General features: G+C 45.8%; 1 long non-coding RNA gene across 2 annotated transcripts; it reads left to right on the top strand.

The window, feature by feature from the left end:
• Window positions 1-16,420: 16,420 nt before the first annotated feature.
• On the top strand, window positions 16,421-25,055 carry LOC310701022. 2 transcript variants are annotated; one of them, XR_014522892.1, is made up of 4 exons: window positions 16,421-16,544; window positions 16,737-16,863; window positions 17,141-17,223; window positions 21,605-25,055. It is a non-coding gene; the product is annotated as an uncharacterized lncRNA (long non-coding RNA). The 2 variants fall into 2 exon arrangements; XR_014522893.1 differs by lacking the exon at window positions 17,141-17,223.
• The last annotated feature ends 461 nt before the right edge of the window (window positions 25,056-25,516 follow it).

Raw genomic sequence — 25,516 nt, forward strand, 5'->3', positions numbered from 1 at the left:
TTGAGATGCTCTGCCTTTGCCCGCTCGTATTTGCCGAGGGAGGGGCACAGGCGCAAGGGTGCCTGCATCTTGACAGGAACTTCCAGGAAACTGTCCCAAAGAACATGAGAACATTTTCATTTCGAGAGCTGACATTTTATGGTGCCAGCATTTTCACACACACACACCACTGTATCAGCCAGGCCTAGATTTTTTTCTCTATGTATATAAAAAATGAAGACCACAAGAAGAGCCTTGCCTGAGCAGACCAGTTCCAGCATTCTCCATCTAAACAATGGCCTGCTACGTATTTCAGGCAAGCTTGCAAAACAAGCTTGGAAAGTGACATGATTCTCCTACTTCTAAACGGGGATACACAGTTTTACTAAGTGCAGGTAATAGACCTATTTTCCACAAACAAACTCTGCTTATATTCAGAAACCTGGACGTTCTCTTTCTTGCAGTCTGTCTGAATTAACTGTCCAGAGCTTGTAGTTAGCTCTGTTCACTTAGAGAAACTCAAGTTCATTTGATGACGATGATCAAATAATTTATTGTATTAACCAAAGACCATGACATTGATGTTGATGGATGTTGTACATATATGGGTGTTTGCTTGCTAATAAAGTATTTCTTGTAAATTACTATGTTGAATTTGGAACTTCACGTTGAAGATGGCCCACGGTACCAGGAGTGAAATAAGCTGAGTGAAGTTACTGTGGAATGTTTGAGGGCTCCATCTCTTTCACACGAGGCAGCTGAGGAATGGAATAAGTTGAGGAATGGAATAAGTTTGAGTAGAGTGAGAAAGCGTGTTCTCCCTAACAGAGAGCACGTGTTGCGGTTGGGGAGCAGGCCGCCCAGCCATGACTAGGCAAATTAATCTGCAACCCTGGCCTTTAGGGTTAATTGGGTTGCTGGGAAAAATTGACTGTTACCAATTGGGAGGAGGAGTCAGAAGTTATAAATAGAAGGGCCAGACTTAGGGACGTCCTCTTGGCCATTTTGGATCGGATCACATGGAGCACTTGGACAATCTTCTCATTGTCTGGTTACATTTCTTTATTTTTTATTTCCCCTTTCTTTTTAATCCTCTCTAGTCCCTTAAATAATTTAATTCCCCCCTTTATTTCCCCTTTCTTTTTAATCCTCTCTAGTCCCTTAAATAATTTAATTCCCCCCCTTTCCTGTTCGATTTCCCACCCCACCCCTTACCCTGCCCTGTGGGAAGATTCTCCCTGTATCTGTGGCTTGCCTTTCCCAATAGTGAGAGAGCCCCCCGTTAGGGGCTTTCTTTCGCAAAAAGGTTTCCCCCATTTCTCTTGTTGAAATTGTGGGGCTAGTCAACTAGGACCTGGGAGACAGGGTTCATATACCCCTCTTAGCCATTGTTATAACAAAACAAAACAAACTGTTCCTTTTGGGCTATTCTGTTGCTGGGTAGTTCGGCCCATTTGTGATAAAAGAACTTTGGGTTTCTTGAAAGGGTGCTTCCCTCTAAAAGGGCAAGCAGGGGTACCTGGACAAGCTGGGGGCTACCTCAACTCTGCTATTTCACTGGAAACATTTATGCCTGGCCTAGTAGGTGATCCTAGGGCTTTGCCCTAGAATTCGATGGCCTGGAAGTGTTTCCGGCCTGAATAGTGTCCCCATGTGGTCCATGAAGCATTGGTTTCACTGGGTCAGCGGATAGTGCCGGTAATGCCTAGGTTGCAGGATTGGTCCCTGTATGGGACAGCTGCATGCTCCCCCATTGCTCTACCTGGACACTTAGGTCCTTTGGGTGGTTACCTCACTGCGAGGGATGTAACGGGCACCACGTTTGCAATATGCAACTGGGAGAAAGCACCTTTGCGTGCCCGCATTGCAGTTTGCTCGGTGCGTTGCAGAGCACGGCGCTGCACGGGCTGCAATTGCATTGCATTGCTAGGAGATTTGCAGTTGCATTGCACGGAGCGTGTGTGCATTGCATGGAGGGTGTGTGTGCATTGCACGGAGTGTGTAGTTGCATTGCATGGAGTGTGTTGTTGCATTGCACAGAGTGTGTTTTTTGCATTGCACGGAGTGTGTGTGCATTGCACGGAGTATGTAGTTGCATTGAACGGAGGGTGTGTGCAGTGCACGGAGTGTGTAGTTGCATTGCATGGAGTGTAGTTGCATTGCATGAAGGGTGTGTGCATTGCAGGGAGTGTGTTTTGCATTGCACGGAGTGTGTAGTTGCATTGAACGGAGTGTGTAGTTGCATTGCACGGAGGGTTTGTGTGTGCATTGCACGGAGTGTGTAGTTGCACTGCACAGAGCGTGTTTTTTGCATTGCACGGAGTGTGTAGTTGCATTGCATGGAGAGTGTGTGCACTGCACGGAGTGTGTTTTTTGCATTGCACAGAGTGTGTGTCTGAAAAGGAAGCTGGCTCGGCGGCAGCTTGGTTGGGACTTCTTTAGGGGTTCTGGCCAGCGTCGGCCCTGTAAATTTACATATCATGATGGCAGCACAAGATGCCCCCTGCCCAAGCGGGGGCTGGAAGCTGGCAAGCAATAGCTCAATACCTTTTGCCCATATTCCCATTTTATTTAGGGATCCAGTTGGATATCGTTGCTAAAACATACCACTTGCCTATGGAGAAGCTGTCTGCCTTGAAGGAAGTTATTTTGTAATACTTCCTCTGTAGCAAGTGATGCTTCACCAGATCCGATCTTGCTGGGTCACTTAACTAATCTTCCCACTAGGCCAGGCTGCCTAGATTTCACCCCTCCCATATCCAAGAATCTCCTGAGGAGTCTGCTGATTCTCCAGAGAGGAGGAGGCGTGTTCTGGTCTCTACTTATTCTGCTCCAGCACCAAATCAGTCAGTCAGTGTCAGAGAGAGAGAGAGACTGAGTGTTAGAGATCATGTGTAGAGATAAGGTTGCTGCTAAGGGCAGCTGCAGACACTCAGTGCAGTGCAGCATTTATTTATGCTTAGACCTATTAAGCTCTGTATATAGTTTGTATAGTTGTAGATAGAATAAAGAAGATATTCTACAGAGCTGCTCTCCGAGTTGTTTATATGCTCTGCTGTACTCTGCTGTGCGACGACTGTCTTCTTGTTGGAGTGAATCCGGTGCTCACAACTCTAAGCTGTGAGTCCATAGCACTTTGACCTGTTCCTGTGCAGAAAGTGGTCTCTGGAAGTGCTACCCAGCTCGCCTAGCCCAGTTGGGGCTGAAGTGGATGAGTCCAGTTGGTGGCACTGGCTCAAGGGCGATGCTGACAGAGGTCCCCTTACCTTTGTGTATGACTACCAAGCATGGTGAAGGCAGATATCAGGCGATGGTAGCAATTCCTGAATGTATGCAATAGTAGTTCGCCATGGCAGGATACCTTGAACCCGCTCAGGGATTTTCAGTTTCATGCTGGTGCTGCTGGATCTTTGCCCTTTGGTTTTTATTTCAAGGGCTGCTGGTGTGCAAAGCTATGGCCTCAAGCCAGGTGTGGTGAGGCAATCATGTGACATAACTTTTCTTGAGTTTTCCCCATTGTAGTAGCAGTTCACATGTGGCCCGAGGAGTTCAGTGACCATCGGATCTGCTTTTGGTCTGATAACCAGGTAGTGGTGAGCGTCTTGGCAAAACAGTCCTCACACTCTAGCACAGTCTCCGCCCCTCCGCTCATGCTTTCAAGCTGCGCCACTTAAGGTTTAATATTGTGCTTTCTACTCTCCAAATTACACTGACACACTATCCGATTTTCAGATGAAGCGCTTCAGATCCTGGGCTCCAGACTCAGCTATTGCCAGACTTTTCCAGACCACCTGTGGCATTTTGACAACAATTAGTAATTACAGAGAGTGGCAGTTTCTATTTCCCCTTTTGCTTTTACCTCTTATGGGAAGGCCTGGATGGATTTCTTAGCCTTAAGCTGGCAGTTCTCGGCCATTCAGAAGAATTGGCCCCCATCCTCTGAGCAGATCCTGCAGTATTTGGTCCACCTGCTGCAGATTGGGCATGCGGTTATAATTATCCGAATTCAGTCCGCTGCAATGTCTGTTACATTGAAGCTTTATTTTTCAGAGACCCTTGTATAAAGTTTGCAGTGCGCAGGGCCTTGGAAGGTTGGAACCTCCAACCTCATAGGACAGTCGGTCAATTTTTACCTATGCAGTATCTGCAACAAGTTAAAACTTGTCTGCTGGTTAAAGATCAAGGTGAGACTCCTTTCAGCAGTCCATTGCATTTTCGCACTGAGGGTTGGGGAAATGGTTGTTGGAGCCAGCACGGGGCCGAGAGTCTGGAGGCTTATTGCTTCTGGACTTTTCCTTATCCTTTGGAGCTTGTCATTAGAGTTGGTAACTCTAAAACAGACTTAGTGGGCAGGAGTGCCACAATCAGGCTTCCCGCCACAGGTGAGGAGGGCCCTTGCCCGGATAACAGAATATTTGGCTTTTTATTCCCTGGGGGCTTGCCCGCTCCTAGTGCATGAAAATGGGTTCCCGTTAGCCAGGCATCAATGTGCTTACGTCGTGCACCAGTTATTACAGCCTGCGGCTTGCTTACCGCTGAACACTCCTCATTCCTTATGATTAGGTGCTGCTGCAAAGGCTGCACACTGGGGGCCTGTCAGTAGACAGGATTGTGAATACGGGTCATTGGAAGTCTGACGCTGACAAGGGTTATATCAGGAAGTGTCACAATGATGTCTGTGCTGATGCTTGTCTGTTATTTCCTTTTTTCATAGGAGCAGCTGTGCACATTTGGGCCACAGCATTGTACACTAGGCTGGCAAGCATGTTGACGAGTTTGGACTGGGGCGCCATCTCAGTCTTCCTGCCCATGTGAACATATACCGGATGTCTAGATGGGGAATGCTTTGGGAGGAGATCCTTCCTTTGGTGCGGTCGAGTGTGACCTGTGCAGGTCCTCCCGCAGGGCTGGTGGTACAGCTGGGCGAGAATGTTTGCTGTCTTCCTCCAGCATAAGTTTGCATTCCTGCATGCAAGAGGGCTTGGATTGAGTTGATGGCAGCTCTCCCTGGACTCAAAATAATTTAAGGCATTGGTTCAAGGTGGTCTGGAGGGGGGGTTGGAGCACCTGTCCCCTCCAATGCGCAAAGATGTTCCATTAAGGGAATCCAAGGATTTGCCATGCTTTTGTCGACCCCTTTTGAGGGGTAGGGCCATGCAAGAGTCCCTGGGAGCATTTGGGGTGAGCTTGAGTCTGATCCTGGTTCATTGCTCCCCCATGCTGTTTACTGGAACTGACGATATGGTGGGGCCCAGTCGTCAGTGCTGCCCTGCTGAGGTCAGGTGCAGCTAGTCGGGACCCAATGCCTAGACAAACTTATCACCGAGCAGGCCAGAAAGCATGTTAATAAGGCGGTGGATAATAGAATAAAATAAATAAAGTAAATAAAATAACAAATAAAATAAAATAGGTCCTTGCTTTAGGTGGTTCTGTAATATTGCACCCTCCTAATTTTCTTCAAGGCTGTTGCCCTCTTTAGGGCAGATGGGGTGCATCTTTCCCCTATGGGGAACGACACCTGGCGGGATGCGATTGCCTTGGGATTCATTGCTCCCCCACAATGTTTGCTGGTACTGACGATATGGTGGGGCCCAGTCGTCAGTGCTGCCCTGCTGAGGTCAGGTGCAGCTAGTCGGGAACCAATGCCTAGACAAACTACCACCAAGAAGGCCGGAAAGCATGTTAATAAGGCAGTGGAAATAAAATACAGGTCGTTGGAAATCGAATGCATTCAAAGGTTATGTTCGTTAACATTATTGGTGTCTTACAATTTTTGCTTGTTTTATCTTAGGTTTAGCAGCTGTCCGCATCTGGATGGTGGGGCACAGCATCATGCATTGGGCTGGCATCAGTGCACGGCAGTCCGGATTGGGACCGGGTCTCGGCCTTCCTCCATGTGCAGTTGCCTTGGCTGTCCAGACGGGGATTGCGCCGGCCAGAATTCCTGCCGCTGATTCGGAGGCAGGTGCTGCTGGAAGGGCCGCCCACTGCTGTTGGGGTGCAGCTGGGTGAGAATGACCTGTATGGCCATGGACTGTTTTTCGCTACGTGCTGCGATTTTGGGTGACCTGGAGACGCTGCGGGCAATGGTGCCAACAGCAAAAAAAAAAAAAAATAAATAAATAAAAAAATAAAAAAAATTCTGGTCAAAGCTTTTGCAATGACGCATTTGGAGGGGCAGTCGTTGCCCAGCTGCCACTGAAAGGGCCAGAAAACTCATCAATTCTGCTGTTTCAAAAAAGATTTTGAGCTGGGTGGAGATGTGATTTCCCACCCCGAGATTCTTTTTGAGAGGCCATCCTTTTTCCGAGCTGATGGCGTGCACCTTTCTGCTTCAGGGAATGAGGCTTGGATAGTTGCGGTGGTGGCCAAGCTGAGGTCTTGGTTTAATACAGCTGGGAGAGAACGACCTGGTGGCTATGGGCTGTTCTTCACTGCGTGCTGCAATTTGGACGGACTTGGGGACATTGCGGGCAATGGTGCCTACAGCAATGATATTTTGGTCTCAGCTTTTGCAACGATGCGTCTGGAGGGGCAGTCGTTGCCCAGTCGCCACAGAAAGGGCCAGAAAGCGCATCAATTCTGCTGTGACACACCGGATTGCTGAGCTGGGTGGAGATGTGATTTCTCACCCTGCGATTCTTTTTAAGATGCCATCCTTTTTCCGAGATGATGGCGTGCACCTTTCTGCTTCAGGGAATGAGGCTTGGTTAGGTGCGGTGGCTGCCAAGCTGAGGTCTTGGTTGGGGCTGTGAGTGGTTTGGCGGTGAGCTGGAGGCTCCATGGCGGTTAGGCATTGGTTAATTGGTGCTTGGAGGGGTAAGTGCCTACCCCTCCAAATGATGCGATAAGGGAATTCCGTTAAAGGAATCCAGGGGCTTGCCATTCTTTCGTCCTTGTCCGTGGAGCCGGACTTGGGCCGTGCAAGCCCCACCGGAACATGAGGGTGAGAAGCGAGGGCCTGTTTCCCGGCCTCACTCCTCATCCAATACTTGTTTCCCACGCTGGCTTCCGGTGGAGTCCGGAAGGGCCAGCACTGTCCTTGAGGGCTAGGACAGATAGTCAAACCAATGCCTAAGCAACCACTCACAATTTTTTGTATTTTAAATAAAGTTGTGGCCAAAATTATGCCAAAAACCTTAAACAAAAATTGACGTGTGAAGTGTGTAATTATTTGGGGGGTGGCACTGCGGAACTCAACACGCAAAGCGTGTTCTCCCTAACAGAGAGCACGTGTTGCGGTTGGGGAGCAGGCCGCCCAGCCATGACTAGGCAAATTAATCTGCAACCCTGGCCTTTAGGGTTAATTGGGTTGCTGGGAAAAATTGACTGTTACCAATTGGGAGGAGGAGTCAGAAGTTATAAATAGAAGGGCCAGACTTAGGGACGTCCTCTTGGCCATTTTGGATCGGATCACCCGCCCTCCCTCCCTTTAATAGGGGGGTTTTTTATTTAAGTTGATAGCTTGACCTTGCTATGCCTGTCATGGTGTCGTTCGCCTTGGTGCGGGGGCACGGTAGGAATTTTGCCATTTGGCTGATTGGCTGGTGCCATTTGGTTTTTGCCTACTGCGTAGCAAATCGTCACAACTTGTTAGGTTGGCGGTTAGGCATTGGTTAATTGGTGCTTGGAGGGGTAAGTGCCTACCCCTCCAAATGATGCGATAAGGGAATTCCGTTAAAGGAATCCAGGGGCTTGCCATTCTTTCGTCCTTGTCCGTGGAGCCGGACTTGGGCCGTGCAAGCCCCACCGGAACATGAGGGTGAGAAGCGAGGGCCTGTTTCCCGGCCTCACTCCTCATCCAATACTTGTTTCCCACGCTGGCTTCCGGTGGAGTCCGGAAGGGCCAGCACTGTCCTTGAGGGCTAGGACAGATAGTCAAACCAATGCCTAAGCAACCACTCACAATTTTTTGTATTTTAAATAAAGTTGTGGCCAAAATTATGCCAAAAACCTTAAACAAAAATTGACGTGTGAAGTGTGTAATTATTTGGGGGGTGGCACTGCGGAACTCAACACGCAAAGGAGTGATGCTGAAAGGGGGGGAAAGGAGTTGTTTTAAACAGCGGCAGAAATTTGAGCAAAGCAGGGGTGGAGGGGTTCATTTTTGTATATCATTTCCCCCAATAAATGGATTTTCATGCACGTTTCCCCTAATATAGACTTTTTCATACGCATTCTTTGCTTGAAAAAGTGCAAATTTCAAAGAATAGCTGTGTTTCCATTCCCCTATTGTTTCAGGAAGTGCAGATTAGGTAGGCTCACATCTCTCCACACTCCTAATGAAGAAAGCTGCACCCACCCTTTGGAAGTCTATGCCTATTGGCATCAGGCAAGCACCCACTTTAAAACAAATTTTGTTTAAGCAGGCCTACCCAAACATGTCAATTTGCAATGCTTATTTTAATTATATTTTGAATGTTTTAAATAATCGCTTTTAACTGATTTTCTTTTATTATTTTTGTAAACTGCTCTGATCAGTTACAAAGTATATAAACCTTATGAAATAAAAATAAAGAAATGAATTTGTGGAATGGGACCTCTCCCAGTAATTTGAGAGTTAAGAGGATAAGGAGAAGCAAACGTATCAAGTCCACATGGTGTGATATCAAGTGGGAGAGTAGGGAGAAGAGGGAGATGCCTATTTGACTGACCCACCATGAATGAACCAGGCAGTGGCTCAGCAACTTCCTATTGCAGGAAGCTCCTTTGCCACTATTTTTCAGATTCACTGGGGCCAAAGTGGACATGTGAACAGGATGACATGTGACCAGTCTCCTGATGGTTAGTTCTGATCTTTCCCCAAAAACAGCTTCAGAGGCTACGATCAGGAGCAGAAGACAGGAAGGGGCTGCTTCAGCCTTTCAGTTGATGCCTCTGTCTGCTGAAAATTAACCCCCTGTCCCAACTGTAAGAGAAAAGCAACTTGGGGAGGGTGAATTTATGTGGGAAAATTGGTGGGAAAGGAAGGGGTTAAACAGCCCCACCCTGCTTAAACTGGCAGGGTCCAATCCCCATTTTTTCCCCAGTTATAAAACAAGATTGGGAGACTGTTCATATGTTTCTAGTTTGGTCTTTAATAGTATATTTTACTTTGACATGTTGAGTACCTAAACACATTTAGGAATGCATCTGTTTCCTTCAAACGAGAGGAATAAAGTTGGCATCCAACATTTCCTGACACATTAAAAGGCTCCTACTTAAAAGGAATCAAATCTAGACCGTTTATTCCCTTGAGCGCAATAGTATTAAAGTGTTTTCATTAAATGACTCACAAAGTGAGAATTCCACAAGAATCTTCTTCCCCATCCCCCCAGGCAACTATTTTCTTCTCCATTTGGCTGGTATATATAATTGTGCGCCATTGCACTTATAATTCATTTGCAGTTATATTTGTTTGTTTGCTGCGAATGCTTGGTGGTTGCTTCCCTGCCCCCTCCAGCAAAAGGCACTTCATAACAAATGTGGGTTTGTCTCTCTCAGGCTTCATTGTGGTGGGTGAAAGAAGACTTACCGTACTACTATGTTTGTTTTAAACAGACCAGCTTGCCTATAGAGCTTGTTAATGAAAAAGTGATGGCGGGATGAGTCCAGTATAGAACAACTGGGTAATTTAGAATTTCAGAAATAAAGAAAATCTCTAATGTATTGTCTGAGGACAATATTTGTGTCAATTTTTAAAAGAGGTATGTTGTTTGGCCATAAAAGCCCATATCTGGGATTTAAAGGTTTTCTTAACTTGCCATTGAGGGCTAGAAACTTGAAACTCGTGGAGGATTTCTTGTTAGTTCTTAATGAGTTTTAAGGGAATCTGCTGACCGCGATAAATTCTACATTTATCACAGTTGTGCAGATTGCTATGCTCTCTTTCCTTGGGAACAGAAGCAGTCTGGAACACAGAAGTTCCATGACATTGTACGCGGCTACAATTTTGAATTTGTGGTCACCCATCTAGTCTATTCACTAGGCCTCTAGTTTAAACCTTACTTGGACCCAGTATATCTGTTAGAGGGGTGTCATGGGAGTATTACTGAACCTGATTTGGATATGAAACCCAAACCAGGACTCTCAGAAGTTCGCCTCAAAGGAGATGCAAGCACTCCCCCTCCACAAATCCTCTCTAGCTTAGGTCAGTATCAACACAAAAAAACAGATTTCACCAATCTCCCAAACACCCCGTTTTTCTTATGCTGATTGGGATATAAGAAGGCATCATTTTTCTATCCCACCCTGTATTTGTCACATATCACAAGCACCTCTGTTTCTGTTCCACTGCAGTTCATCTTCTGCCAAAATCTATGCTATTTGTCTCAAGCTGCCTGCTATGGTGAAATTACATATTCCGCCCCATTAATTTCAATGCAAAGAAAACACAATTCAAATCAATGATGAATAATCAGTTCCTGATTTTTTTTAAGACATCATAATTATGTGCCAGCATTTCAGTGCACATTTTTTCCTAATAGACACATTTTGCATTAAATTTCTTCCTAATCTGCATATTCTTCTTGCAAGCCACTTCCTCTAATGTAGTGCATTTTTGCGTTTTATTGTCACTAAAAAATAAAATATGCATCTATACATTTCTCCTAATTTTTGTACACATTTTGCTTCAGTTGGAGAGCTGCACTGTGCATTCCAGAGGTACAAATCGTAAAAGAAAACTGTGTTTTGGTTTTCTTATTGTTTCAGCAATAGCAAATTAGACAGGTTCACATTAAAATGCAGATTGAACCAAATGTCATCCTCAGCCAGCTACTACTCTTTTCAAATATGATTATGTTTTGTTATATCATAAGATATAGCAATCTTCTTCTCTGTCCCTCTTTTCTCTAACTCATCTTTGATACTTCTGACACAAACAGTGCACATTGTGACATCATCACATGGTTCGCCTTCCTGCCAATATGCTAGCCAATGAAAAGAAAGCTCTGTGACTCTAATTCAGCTCTAAGAGTGACTTTTGGGTCTTGCTCAATCGATTCCTTACCCCCACTATGCAATTGCAAACAGAGACCCAGTGGTTGTTTCCATTCTCATTTTTCGGTTTCCCTCTAAAAGGGAGCAAACATACAAACCAGGCAGCTTTCCTGAAGTAATTTCTATTAGAGATAAAGCACCTAGAATCCCTGACATGGGCAACATTTCAGGAATGTAGAAAAATAGCACTGATGTAATGTATCAGTTAGTATATATCACATTTACTTGTTTTGTAAATCATGTAACTTAAGAGCTCTCTAAGTGGCGTGCAAAATAAAATTGTAGGCAAAGCACAACTATTAGAAATCCAATATGCATAAAATAGTTACCAAGCGGGAAGAAATCAGCAAAAACTTTTACAATGAAATTATATGTCTGGGAAGGCTTGCTGAAATAAAACTTTTCAGTGGGTGTCTAAAACACCATTGCAGAAGTTGTGCGAATTTCTCCTTTGGTGTTAGCTTTCGGCTGGAAAAAATGTAATGGAAGATAGCTTTTGCAAATGAAAAATCTGTGCACGCATTCCTGCGCTGAGTCAAGATGACAGCAGAGTCGCACTTCCACATTTGGACATTGGATGGATGAGCCGAAGCAGGGAGAATAATGCAAGGCTCAAAGGGAACGCCACCACGCTCGACCCCAAATGAATGAAATGTCTGTGAATGGAAGCGACTTTTCCTGCTGGGAGCTGCCCTGGCATCCGGCATTCGGGAGTAACAAGAACCATAATAGGCATGCAGCTCTTCTGCTTCCCATATTTGTGGCATGTTGCTCACCCTGGCTGTTTGGAGCCTCAGGCATCTGGATTAGCAGTAGCATGTTACATCTTGTGATCAGCTCGCTAATAATACTCTCGCAGTGATAGCGACATGAAAAACACCCCGGATCCTTTCTTGGAGGCCGTCCTGCAGAAAGGGGAATCGTGGAGGAAATCCGTCAAGAGCCTTGTTCAGAAACGCTGGGTGTGACTCTCTGTTTACAGGACTTCGTGCCCATCTTTTATTTCTGAGAGGGAGTAAATATTTCTTCAGTTTAATCAGCGTGAGTTATTTAAAAGCTCCTATATATGGGCTTGAAGAAACCCCAGGCAACTGCAATTATTCTAACCCAGCACCAAACACCCTCCTACTCTGATAATGTTTATGTCGCCCTGTGTGGAACTCAGTGGCAGAAAGGATGAATGGACAACATTTTGTATTTTGGATGTTTGTTGTAAGCCACTTGGGGCACAGCCCACTCTGGAAAAAAGTGTGTGTGTCTCCTAAATTAAATCTATCTAGTACCCAGGTGCCTTCCAGATGTTTCGAACTGCCTCTCATCAGCCCCAGCTACCATGCTCCTTTACTAGGGATCAGTGCTATTTCTCTAGAAAAAGAGGTGCCAGAACTCTCTATGAACCTTGTTCTCTTACAATGGCAATGGTGCCTACCTGAGAGGTGCTGGAACTGAGTTCTGGTGAGATCCAGCTGAAAAAAAGCCCTGCGGCTTAAAATATTTGGGGGTTGCCAAGTTGCGGACGCGGGTGGCGCTGTGGTCTAAACCACAGAGCCTAGGGCTTGCCGATCAGAAGGTCGGCGGTTCGAATCCCCACAACGGGGTGAGCTCCTGTTGTTCGGTCCCTGCTCCTGCCAACCTAGCAGTTCAAAAGCAAGTAGATAAATAGGTACTGCTCTGGTGGGAAGGTAAACGGTGTTTCCGTGCGCTGCTCTGATTTGCCAGAAGTGGCTTAGTCATGCTGGCCACTGTTACGGAAGCTGTCCCTTTGCCCAGAATAGCAAGTTTACTCCCCATATACATACTAGAGATGTTCACACATTACATTCAACAAGTGTAAAGTATGTGTGCCTGTGCACAACCCAACAATCGAGCTGTTACAAAGCAACACGTGTGCACTCTTTCACACGAACACTTCTTCATGCATAGAGACAGCTTTTGCCTGTGCTCAGTGTAATGCGTGGACATGCCAATGTAAAAAAAAAAAAAAGATGGAATGATTCAGGGTGAAGAAGCTGGTGGGAGAAAGGCTGTTGACTTGTGCCAGTATAACTGGGGTGTATGTGTGTGTTCAGCAGCCGCTCAAGGGAGAAGTGCTAGAATTCAGAGTCCATAGCTGTGGTCGTCATAAACGTCACTGCGCAGCAACGGGATGTACAGCTCTGCAGCTGGAGTGTGAAAGTGCCTCTGGGCTGCTGCTGCAGCTGCTTTTCAGCCGATTCATAAAGCTCTCAGATCATTACGCTGATAACTGAACAGTTAACAGAGCTACTGTTTGGGTTTGCACTGTGATACTCAAAGGAACATGCTGTGCTTGGCAAAACCAGCAGGAATCGGAATGCGCATTAAGTTGGTGAATTCAGCATGGCAGGGGTGCTAGAATGTCATTTACGACTGAGATCATAAGCAAAGCCTTGGGGAGAGTAAAAAAGGATGATTAATCATTGTTACTTGGATAATTACAGACTATTTGCGGTGAAAACTGAAGTGCCAGGAGAGCTCAAGCTACAACACAGTGCAGTCTTTCTAGGATTGAAGAGTGGCGAAACAAAATATCCCAGGCTGTCTGAAAGAGAACTGGAAGGACAATCCACTGGCTTTATTCTTCTACCATGAAGTGTCTCGTGAGGGTGTGTGGAATCCACTGTATAAACAGCTTCACTAATGATAGTCCACTCTGTGTGATAGATAGAGCCATTTAAAACCACCTTCCCCAATGGGATGGCCCTGCATATGTTGTTGGACTCCAATTCCCATCAGCACAAGCCAGCATGGCAGGTGATCAGAGAAGATGGAACTTGTAGTCTGACAACATCTGGAAGGCACCAGATTGTGGATGGCTGATTTGCAAGAACAGGTTCTGTGAAGAGTTCTGCCAAAAGATGACTATAAGAAAGGAAGAACCTAAGAAATGTCCTTTCTAATCCAACATTCTGTTTCCCACAGTGGCCAACAAGATGTTTTTGGGAAGCTCACAAGCTGGACATGAAGGCAACAGTTCTCTCTTGTGGTTGATCCCTAGCAACTGGTATCTAAAGGCATGTGGCTGATAACCACTGACACCACAAAGCCAGAGTCCCAGATTCAAATCTCCACACAGCTAGGTGGCCTCTCAGCTTAATATACCTGAGAAGGTTGTTTTGAGGATGAAATGAGGAGGTGAGAGAACCACATGCATGGACCTAAGGCCTTTGAGTGGGGTTAACAAATGTGACAAAAAGCAAGCATGTAGCCTTTTGGCCACTGCAACATCTTGTGGTAGTGAATTCCCATGAATCGATTGTGTCTTGCATGAAGAAGTGTTTCCTTAAGTTTGTCCTGAAGAAACCCACGGTGAGACTGAATTATTGGCGGAATAAGCCAAGGTCATGTGGATCTACCCTTCAAGTGCTTGGCTCAGTGGTGGCCAAACTTGGCCCTCCAGCTGTTTTTTGGACTACAACTCCCACCAGCCCTAGCTAACAGGATCAGTGGTCAGGGATGATGGGAAGTGTAGTCCCAAAACAGCCCTTGGCTGATCATAAATAGGCTGTTTATTGTAGTCATGTGGAAATTGGTACTCAAACGTTATTCTGTATACCTGAGAACTTTCCATTTCTAGAAGTTGCAGCCTTGTAAGGAATAGCAAAATCTGCTTTCGTCTTGTGCTGCAAAAGGAATTCTGCTACCATCACCCCAGTAGCATCATAGGAGCTACCTTCTCATATTCAGGTACAGCCATAACCAAAGAACATGTAGAACAGAAACCTATTGATTTCAACTCTGATCAGCCCCTGCCAGAATGGCCAATGGATGATGGGAGTTTGATCCAGCAGGGCTCATCTTATGTCCCAATCCACTATGCTTTATGCATTTCCACTCACTTAGGCTCATATCATCCAGAAGGGGCAGATTCCTACATCTAATGGCTTATTGAGCATCTCAAAGTTATCTGATGTAATAATTCTCTACTTTCCTCCTCAGTCACTAGGGCTTCAGAACAAACTCGGTCCAGCCAAATCCTGAGATTCTTGAGTAGATAAAATCCCTTATTTTGGCATCTTGGAAAATCTCTAACAGGGTCATGGGAGCCCTGAATCTGAAAAGGGCCTTAGTGAAAAACAGAGACGTCACACTTTGCTGAAAAGCTTTCAGCTAATAATCACTAAATCTTGTGGATCCACGTGTGCTTTGACTTTCCATCAAGCTAAAAAATGTAAACTATGCCAGCCGGTACTTTCCTCCCAGGAACAATGTTTAGACTCAATCTGTGAAATGGTTTAATACTGCAAGTTACATAACACAGTTATTCCTTCTGCTAATGGAATCGGTGCTTGCCGTGCTGCATCCTCTGACAGAGGCCTTTGTAAAACCATGTGGCAAGGAAACAGTGCCACACTTCACCTGGGAATCAGGACAAGTGGTAAGGGGCAGCTAGTTCCAGATTTACATATAAGCTAAACAAGCTATAGTTTAGGGGGGTGGAATCTGGATGTACATTTCCAAAATACAGTGGTACCTCGGGTTAAGTACTTAATTCGTTCCGGAGGTCCGTACTTAACCTGAAACTATTCTTAACCTGAAGCACCACTTTAGCTAACGGGGCCTCCTGCTGCCGCTGCGCCGCTGGAGCACGATTTCTGTAATCATCCTGAAGTAAAGTTCTTAACCTGAAGCACTATTTCTGGGTTAGCGGAGTCTGTAACCTGAAGCGTATGTAACCTGAAGCGTATGTAACCCGAGGTACCACTGTATAAGATAAAAAAGAAATAAAATAAAACCTACATACAGCAACAGTGTTTTGTGTTGTGTAGGCTCCTATTAGGTCCATAAATTACCATATATGTTATGTACTGAAGTTCTCACCCTGGGCCAGCAGGGGGATACTGTAGATAGTTATGCAAATGAAGGATCGAAAGTGGCATTCAGTGATTGGATAGTTTGTATGCAAATGAAGGATTGAAAGTGATGTTCAGTGATTGGATAGTTTTAGAAAGTTGCTACAGTTACGTTGTTCTGGAGCTCTATATAAGCAGGCTGACTGAGCTCTTCAGTTCAGTTCAGGCCTCTGAATAAACAAGAGCTGTTTGAAGAATCGCTGTGTCGTCTGATTTGTTCACCCACAACTTAACAATATAGCATATATTCAACACAAAAAAGTGACAATTTGTTGTTGACAAAGAACAGCTGGGCATATAAAGGGCCCCATTACCTTCAGTAGCTTAGGGTCTCATCAAACCTAAATCCGGCCCTGGGGGCAGCTGATTATGGAGCATCTTCATTTTAGGTGGAAAGCGCTGTGACTCATCATTTCTCCAATACTCTGAGATGAATTCACTGAGACAAACAGTGGGGGGAATTATTAGCACTGTAGATAACAACCAGACTGCAAGTGCTAATCTGATCTCTGCTTTACATGCATAAATCTCAATATCAGCTGCTGGGAATCACAAGTGGGGGAAGTGATCTTGCAAAGTTGGCCACTTTGAGAACAGCATGATGGATCATTGACTTGGTCCTAAAGAGCTCTTCTTATGCCAGTTAACCACTGGAAATGACATTGAAACGCTGGAAAAAGGAAAACGTCTGTGGCATGCATGGCTCTTGTTGAAGTAAGATTTTGGCAAATGCAGTTACTCAAATTGCTGAATTCAAAGTTCTGATCTGACAGATCCTTTCAAGAGAGACAGAACTCAGGCTGCATTCTCCACTTCTGTCTCCTCTGTATGGGCTGCTCTTGCTGTGGGGGGATGGCTTTGCTAGCCTATGGGATGGATAATCCCAGGTTTCTTTCTCTGCACTAGGCTCCGGATGTGTTTTTGTACGCCCTCATCTGTAATTACAGTGGGAGAAATATCAAGAAGACGCCAGTTCGCTCCAAGCGAAGCATCACATGGAGATGCCTTGCCTGTTCTGCATAGTGACACAAAGGTAAGGAAACTCTATCTCCATGCTGTCACTAATGCAGCGATGTTTTCCTGGCTGGGAACCAAAATGTCATCTTGGTGTAAACAGCATCAGAGGATTTATTACAGCATTTGTACCACCGTGTGTGTGTGTGTGTGTGTGTGTGTGCCTTTTTGCATGTTATTTAGTTTTAGATTATCTGGAAAGATTCGGATTTAAAACCATATTCCCTGTTATTTTGCCATCTTAAAAATTCTGCGCTTGCTGTTTTCACATACATATACGACCGTTCTGTTTGCAGAACTGGACCAGAAAGCGTTTCATGAGGCCAGCGACATTTCCAAAGCTGGCAATGGAAATTCAGGAACAAGCTGCCCCAGGAAGGTGAGCCAATCTGTAAATAATCTGTCATGTGCCCTAGTCCCCAAAGTCCTGGAGATCTGTTCCTAAGCGTTTGACGCCAGAGGGGGGCTGCGATTACCACTCATCAGGAAAGCAAGGGAAGTGATTTACCTTACTGTTTTCTGCATCTTCTCAATCTATATTTGGTCTTGCTTGACATTACAGTAGCACTCCCTGTCACCTGAATTATCCTGTGCAGAACCCCCCCCCCCCAGTGATTTCTATAGAAGGAAATCAAAGGGCAAAGGAGTGAAATACTGATCCTTAAGGGCAAGGATTGTGCATTTTGACCCTAAATGTTTCGGAAGGAAGTGATTTGGCACCTACCTGCCGTTCCTTTCCCTGTGAAGTTCAGCACCTATTGTAAAGCTCTCTATGGAGCCTTGCAAGGGGAAAGCAACCAGGTGAGGTCCAGGGGGTGTTAAATTTAATTTTCAACAGAAAAGTAGCAAGCAGGGGAAGGGGTAAGTTAGTCTTTCCCAACATGGTTTTGCACTGCAGTTCCCATCTGGTGTAGCCAATGGTCAGGAATTATGGGAGTTGTAGTCCAAAACAGGTGGAAAGCACCAGGTTGGGAAGGCTGAGTTAAACACTCCCCTCACACCAGCTGCTACTGTGCTAAAAAAAAATACCCCCCCAGCTGCTTTTCCCTACAAGAAACAGCTGTCAAGGCCATTTGGAATTTGCTGCGTCTGATAAAAATGCAGCCTGGTAATCAATCCTGGGCAATAAATGTCATAAATTTGGTTCCACTTGAGGCAACATGTTGGGTTTCATCTGGAAAATGGAGTAGAACCGAGCAGTGCTTCGTGCAAATTTATTTATTTTATTTATTTGTATTTATTAAATTTGTATACCGCCCTTCACAACATAAAAACACAGTATGAAAAAGCACAACATACATATTAAAAATATGAAACAAACACAAACCAATAATCCCCAATCCCATCCTGTACTGGGTTACAAAATATTCAGCTAAAAGCCAAGTTGATGGAACAGGAAACAAGCACTAATCATCCCAGTTTTGTGCCTGACCAAGTACTCAGAAAACTTGCATTTTAGCAGAACTCTCATATGAGTGTGTCTTTGATAAGCTTCTGGTATTTTTGCAATCCTCACCCTGTTCAGGCATTTAAAGGCAAGTAAGAGATTTTGTGAGTGGAGGGAGCGGCGGATGAACCCATTAGTCCCAGCCTCTCTGCTGCATCTCCTTACACAGCTCTGAGGCCTTCCTGGCTTTGTGCAAAATGAACTTCTGCAGCAGAGAACCCGCCAAACTTGCGTAAGCTCATTGTGCAATTTAGAACCCTGATTAGGCAGGGTTCTAAGCTTTGCCAAGAGCTTCCGCTGAGGTGGCGAACAGGAGGTCTTCCCAATGTTGCCAAACCGTAACTTTATCAGGGGCGTAGCAAGGTGGGTATGGTGGGCGTGGACCGCCCCTGGTGTCATCTCCGGGGGGGGGGGGTGACATTTGGTGCCAACCCTCCCCTACAAAAAGCTCAACAACTCCTAGCAATGACAATGGGTAGTGTTATGTATTGAAGTTCTCACCCTGGCCACCAGGAGTATTGTGTATGTAGTTTTCACTCAGGTCCACATCAGTTATTTTAGGTGGGAAACCCTGGGTTGTTGTTGCTACAATGTTGACAGCCGGCTGCCTATAAAAGCAGGCCGGCTGAGCTGTTTGCTGTTCAGTTATGTGACAGCTTACAAATAAAGAGCTGCTTTGGAGAAATCGCTGTGTCGTCTGCTATGTCTACCCACTATTTAACTGGTAGATCACAGGCAGTCTTTTCATACTGGGAGTAGATCGCAGTCTCTTGGGAGTCCAACTAGATTTCAATGTGGTGTGTGTGTGTGTGAGAGAGAGAGAGAGAGAGAGAGAGAGAGAGAGAGAGAGAGAGAGAGACAAGAACTTTTCCATACTGGGTACCACCTGACCTTGCTACACCACTGACTCTCATAATCTGTGATCATTTGGCAGGGCTGGCTGGGGCTGCTGGGAGTTTTAGTTCAACAAAATCTGGAGAGCCATGCAGTTTGGCCACCCTGGCCTGCAGCACAGCTTCTACTGCGTTCTGTCTGCTGCAGATGCTTGCTCTGCAACAGCAGAAGGGCTGCAGAACTGGGTTAAGTGACACAGTGAAGGGGCAAAACCAATGGACTCAGCCTTGCTTCACCCCTTGTGCAATTTCCATCACAGTGTTGTGAGACATGCAACCCTGCAGATGTTCCTGGACTACAATTCCCATCAAAGCTGGCCATTTGCCATCCTGGCTATGGCTGATGGGAGTTGCAGTCCAGCAATATTTGGAGAGAAACAGGTTCTCCATTCTTGCTGCATCACATGTATGCCTGAGCAGGGCCAGGGTTGCGGATACAGCAGCTACTAATATAAGGGCCCAAGTAAATTGCAATTATGTACACAGCTCTCTTCCCTCATGTGATCTCTCCATCACATGTCTTTAAATGCCTGAACAGGACTCCTGTCTTCTCTCACAGGAATTCAAGGCCAACTTCTCAGGCTTATTTCTTATGTAACCAAATGTTTTTAATATTAATTACCTCCTCTCTTTTGCATATAGTACACTTTGTCTCTCACAATTTGCCACGAGATCAATCTTCATGTGGCAACCACCAGATCTCACTGCTGAAATGGGGTGGATCTGCACACGGGGGGGGGGGATGCTATAAATAAGTCAGAAATTAAATCGTTATAACGAAATAAAGAAAGAACCCTATGTAAAATCAACATAGAAAATTTATTTGCTCTCTGGCTCCATCTGGTGTTGCATGTTTATAACACATTCAAAGTGTCATCTTTTTTTACTACTGTAGCTGAGTCCATGGTTGTGGTAAAAACAAAGGGCTTTCCCACACTTCCGCTTGTCCCGTGCCTAGAAAGGACAGAGCCTTGCACTTTTCTTTTTGCCCTGCCACTTTCCCATGAAAAACCTGCTCTTTTGTGCTAACTCGGAACAAATGGCTATTCATGGAAAACCTGATAATTGTTTGTTCACTGCTGAACAGCAGTTTATCTCAGGGGAAAGCGGCAGAGTGAATGGAAGTGTGTGGATGGGCCCAAACTCTCCAAATGTAGCGTTTGAGAGTTTGGCATACCATATTTTTCGCCCTATAGGACGCACATTTTCCTCTCCAAAAATGAAGGGGAAATGTGTGTGCGTCCTATGGGGCGAATGCAGGCTTTCGCTGAAGCCTGGAGAGCGAGAGGGGTCGGTGCGCACCGACCCCTCTTGCTCTCCAGGCTTCAGGAAGCTCTGCGCAACCCTTGGGAGACTGGCTCCGAGGGCTGCGCAGAGCTGCCTGCAGACCCGGGCTCAGCGCAGCTCTGCGCGGCCATCGGGAGCGGGGCGCGAAGTCCCTCCCGGTGGCTGTGCAGAGCTGCCTGCAGTCCTGGGCTCTGCGCAGCTCTGCGCGGCCATCGGGAGCGGGGCGCAAAGTCCCGCCCAGCTCCCGATGGCTGCGCAGAGCTGCCTCCAGTCCCGGGCTCAGCGCACTTCTCCCCATCACCAGCCCCACAAGCTCGGGGGACAGCGGGGAGGCGGAGAGCGCCTTCCCGCTGTTCCCCGACCTGGTTCTTCCAGCCCCACACCTGGGGGGGGGGGGGAAATAATTTTTTTCCCTTTATTTCCCCCCCAAAAAACTAGGTGCGTCCTATGGGCCGGTGCGTCCTATGGGGCGCAAAATACGGTAAGTTGCTCCTGTCAACAGGAGGAAGGCAAGCCGCAGATACACCTCTAACATGGCAGGGCTATTTGACAACTTAGTTTTATTTCTTCATCACCATTTATTTAACAGCATTTATTTACTCAAACCTCAGTATAGAAAAGAGAACCCAACCTTGTTGTTTGATTTTCCCTTTCCTGATTGCTTCTCCTTGCTTTAAAGCTGGTAAGCAAAATATGCAGAGGAAAATGACACCACTGATTTACCCCTCTCCTTCTCTAAACTTTTGTAAGTCTTGGGGCCTTGTGTCCTTCCGTTTATGCCTCTTCTGCTTACTATTCCCATGAGGTGTCTGGCATCCAAGCGGCAACACATGGGTATTACAAAAATGTGCAAAGAGTTAATTTAAGATTCTCAGCTATATGCTAGGAATAGAGTTGGCAAAGAATGCACCACACCTGTACTGAAATATCTGCATGGGTTACCAGTTTGTTTTTCCAAGCTGAATTCAAGGTGCAGGTTTGGATCTTTAAAGACTTATGTGGTCTGGGCCTTATTTGAGAGAGCCCTTCCACCCCAATGAGCCCACTTAAGAGTTTTAAAACCTGCCAACTTCCTGCTGAACACAAATGTTGTTTATTTTTTACTTTTTGTCCCACTTTTGTTGCCCCTCTAGATGGCAAGAATGCAATAACATCAGCAGAACGATGTGTGGACAGTCCAGTATAAATCCATCACTAATGCACTATTATTGCTTCAGTGGCACTCTGCAGAGCACAAGCAGCAACAAAGAAAAACAGAATGGTCAGTAGGAGGAGGAGAAGGAGGAGGAGGCCTTTTTCTGATATCGCCCAGCAAGCTCTATCTCTTTCTCTTCCCAGGAGCAGAATCCAAGCCAAGTGATACCACTGAATATAGAACCCTTTATCTTCTTCGGCCGAGTAAGATTGTCTTCCATAAACATGGTTTTAACAGTGAGTCCGTAAGTGACTGTGGAGGCCAATTCTGGACCCACACGTCCTTCCACAGTGGGGACATTGGTTTCCTGGCAGGAGTTGATCACGGTGTGGATTTGCCAAGCGTGCCTTTCTCTTAGCACGTTTCTCCCTTGCATCCTGAGTTTGAGTGTCTTCAAAGCCCATGACACCTTTGGTAATAGCTGTTCTCCAACTGGAGCGCTCACAGGCCAGTGTTTCCCAGTTGTCGGTGTTTATTAAAAAAAAAAAAGTTTTGCCTTGAGAGAGTCTTTAAACCTCTTTTGTTGACCACCAGCATTACACTTTCCATTTTAAAGTTCGGAATAGAGTCCTTGCTTTGGAAGACGATAATCAGGCATCCACACAACATGACCAGTCCAACGTAGTTGATGTTGAAGAATCATTGCTTCGACACTGGTGATCTTTGCTTCTTCCAGTACACTGGCATTAGTTCGCCTGTCTTCCCAAGTGATATGTAAAAGGAATATGGAACCCTTTATCATACCACTGACTGCATGGGTTCAAGACTGTTGCTCCCCGCTCACCTTTATTTTCCTCATCTGCTTCCTCCGGACCTTTCTTGGCAATCCTGGGCTGTCTCAGCCTCCAGGGGATTAAGCTGCACATGTCTGTCCTGGCAGAGAAGAACGGGAACATCATGTTATTTCCATTCACTTCCCTCTAGTGTTCTCTCAGAGCCCTTCCATCCACCGCTCATGGCTTCCACGCTGAGCAGCCTTCTCCCAGGTTGCCATGGTGCAGCTGCTGGCTTGTCATTAATATGGTGGGTAACTTCAGATCCTTGACCCCCTTTGCTTTTCAGGGCTTTTCACGGCGTATTTCGCTCCTGATTGTGTAGCTCCACATTCCCCAGCAAAAAGATAAAACGCAAATGAAAAGCTGCTGCTGCTTGAACGGGGAGATGTGTTTCACAAAGGCACGCTGCAGCAACGGCAGAACTCCAGGGAAGAAATGGGAGATTAAAAGAGCTACAGACTCTGTCAGAGCAGGGAGGATGGCAGATGTTGGATTTTTTCCAGGCTGCTTACGCTGGGACTGTGTGGATGGATCCCTGAAAGCTTAGGCTGCAATCCTAAATGCATTTTCCTGGGCGTAAGTGTCCTTTGAACAAGGTTTACTTTTGAGTACACATTGTGTAGAGCAGGTTTCCCCAAATTTGGGTCTCCAGCTGTTTTTGGACTACAACTCCCATCATCCCTAGCAAGCAGGACCAGTGGTCAGTGCCTCTGTAAGTTCAAGGAAGTACAGTGGTACCTTGGTTGTGGAACTTAACCCATTCCAGGAGTCCATTCGACTCCTGAAACTGTTCGAAAACCAAGGCGCAGCTTCCGATTGGCTGCAGGAGCTTCCTGCAGTCAAGCGGAAGCCGTGTCGGACGTTTGGCTTCCAAAAAATGTTTGCAAATCAGAACAGTTATTTCCAGGTTTGTGGCATTCAGAAGCCGATTTGTTCAGGAGCCAAGCCATTTGAGAACCAAGGTACCACTGTATAAAATATGTGTGAGACAGGAAAGAGTGTGAGGCTTTGAAATGTTGAAGACGAAATTTTTAAGAATTGCTTGGCATTTTCAGGGGGAGCCCTGGGCCCCAGTGATCTAGCTTCTGCTGGTTGGATAACTGCCTCAGGTGATGAGACAATATTCACTGACCACTCAATCAAACGTTAGAATGATGCAGGGTAAACAGAGTGAAGAGTCACTTGTGATTTTATTGTCATCTCAGACAAGAGGCCTGCAAATCTCCAGAAGTCATTGGAGAGTTTCGGTGGGGGGGGGGGCGGGGAACAATGACAAAACAAACTCCACTCTTTTGGATAGTACAGCAGAAAATGATTCCCATTTGGCAAGAACTGTTTAAGTATAGCAATCGACTCTAGGTACAGCCTGTTCTCTTGCATTTAGTCATATAACTTTGGCTTATATGGAGTAGAATGAGACAAAGGCTCAGCTGTTGGGGGACTGTATAGAAGCTGTTTTGAATTTTGAGTGCTGAACGCATCATCTTGACACACTGAAAATCACAATCTCCCCCACCCCCCAAAGCTTATTGCTGTTAGAAAGAGATTCATCTTTGGGAAGAATGTGGATTTCTGAAAGGAAATCAGACTTTGTTTCCAAAACCACAAATATTATAAGGAACTTATCTATAGTTCCTGTGTTTGGTTTCAGGGCATGCCAATCTCATTCTCAATCTCATTCTCTTTATCTGGCTACCCCACCTCATCCCCAGCCGCCCCACTCTCCCCAGATCACGGCCCTCTGTGGTCCTGCTTCACACCATCCTTGGCTGCATTGTTTTCCTTGGGCATCTTTCTCTATCTTCCATCCAGGAAAATAAAAGGCGTTATCAGAGTTCAAGTGTTTGTAGAGACTATCCTGCTGTAAGGGAGGCACTCAGGCACATGGCCTTGCCTCTCAATTTCCCTGTCCCTGGTGGAGAAGCCAATTGGCAATGCTTGGACAAGCGCTCTGGCTCCCGCTGAGTTCAGCAAGGCTCTGGGGCGCACGGCAGCTGGAGTGGGGTTGGTGCAGGAGACGGCAATTCCCGCTTCACCTCACGTGGTGAAACAGGACAGGCCGCCCCTGCAGCAAGCCTTTCAGAATAACTGTGTTTCAACAACAACTGTCTCAGAAATAATTTGGGCACAGTTATTCCTTCTTTGAGGCCAAGGATGGACAGGGTGTTGTTTTAATGCACCTCCAAGCCCCTAACATTTTTCATGATTTTATAACCGGCTCATATGAATAAGACTTTACAGGCACAATCGTGGCTCAAATTGTGTCATTTGCGCACAGTTAATCACCCCCATCTTTCCCTAAACATATGACTCAAAGCAGGCTTCTAAATACATTCCTGGTGCAGGCAACGCTCTGAAGTCCACAGAATAGCGCAAAGAACGAGGCACAACTCATCTCTCAGGCTCATTACATGGGGCGCTGCAAAAAGCAAGACACTCATGGAACACTAATCTTAAATGCACAGCCAGCCCTTTAGAAAGCTGACCTATATCTGGAGAAAGTAATGTGTGTTTGTGCAGAAACAGTCGCATCCACTGTTTCTAAATATGAAAAAAGAAGCAGGAAATTATATTAAATCTTGGCTGAATCATACACAAGGTACACACTTTAGAGAGAGAGAAAGTTACCAGCTTCTTTCTCTTGCTGATCGTGCATGAGATCGCTACAAGGAGGGAGAGATCATGGATTTTCAATATTAACATTTTTAAACTTGGAAATGTTTATATTTATAATCCAGTGGCTCCCTCCTCACCCCCCACCCCCACATGGAGGATTTGATACTGGAATGGAAATTGCCGAAACCATTTTATAAACTGACATTGCTCAAGATAAATAACAGACCCAGAGCAAGCTCCAGAAGCCTTGTTGCAGACTGTACATATTTGGACAAAAATGACATAATGATTTTATGACGGAGGGCTTGCTAATTTGGGAGCCACCATAAGAAGCTGTGTGCGTCACCGATTTATACAGGAATGCAGACCTCTTTATATGACATCACCTTGCAAGAATGAGAACGTAATTATTCTACCTCATGTTTAAAATCAGGGTTAACTTGGAACCACTCACTTGT

The sequence above is a fragment of the Podarcis liolepis genome, assembly GCF_965112155.1.
Source record: "Podarcis liolepis genome assembly, chromosome: 2".
NCBI classification, from domain to species: Eukaryota; Metazoa; Chordata; class Lepidosauria; order Squamata; family Lacertidae; genus Podarcis; species Podarcis liolepis.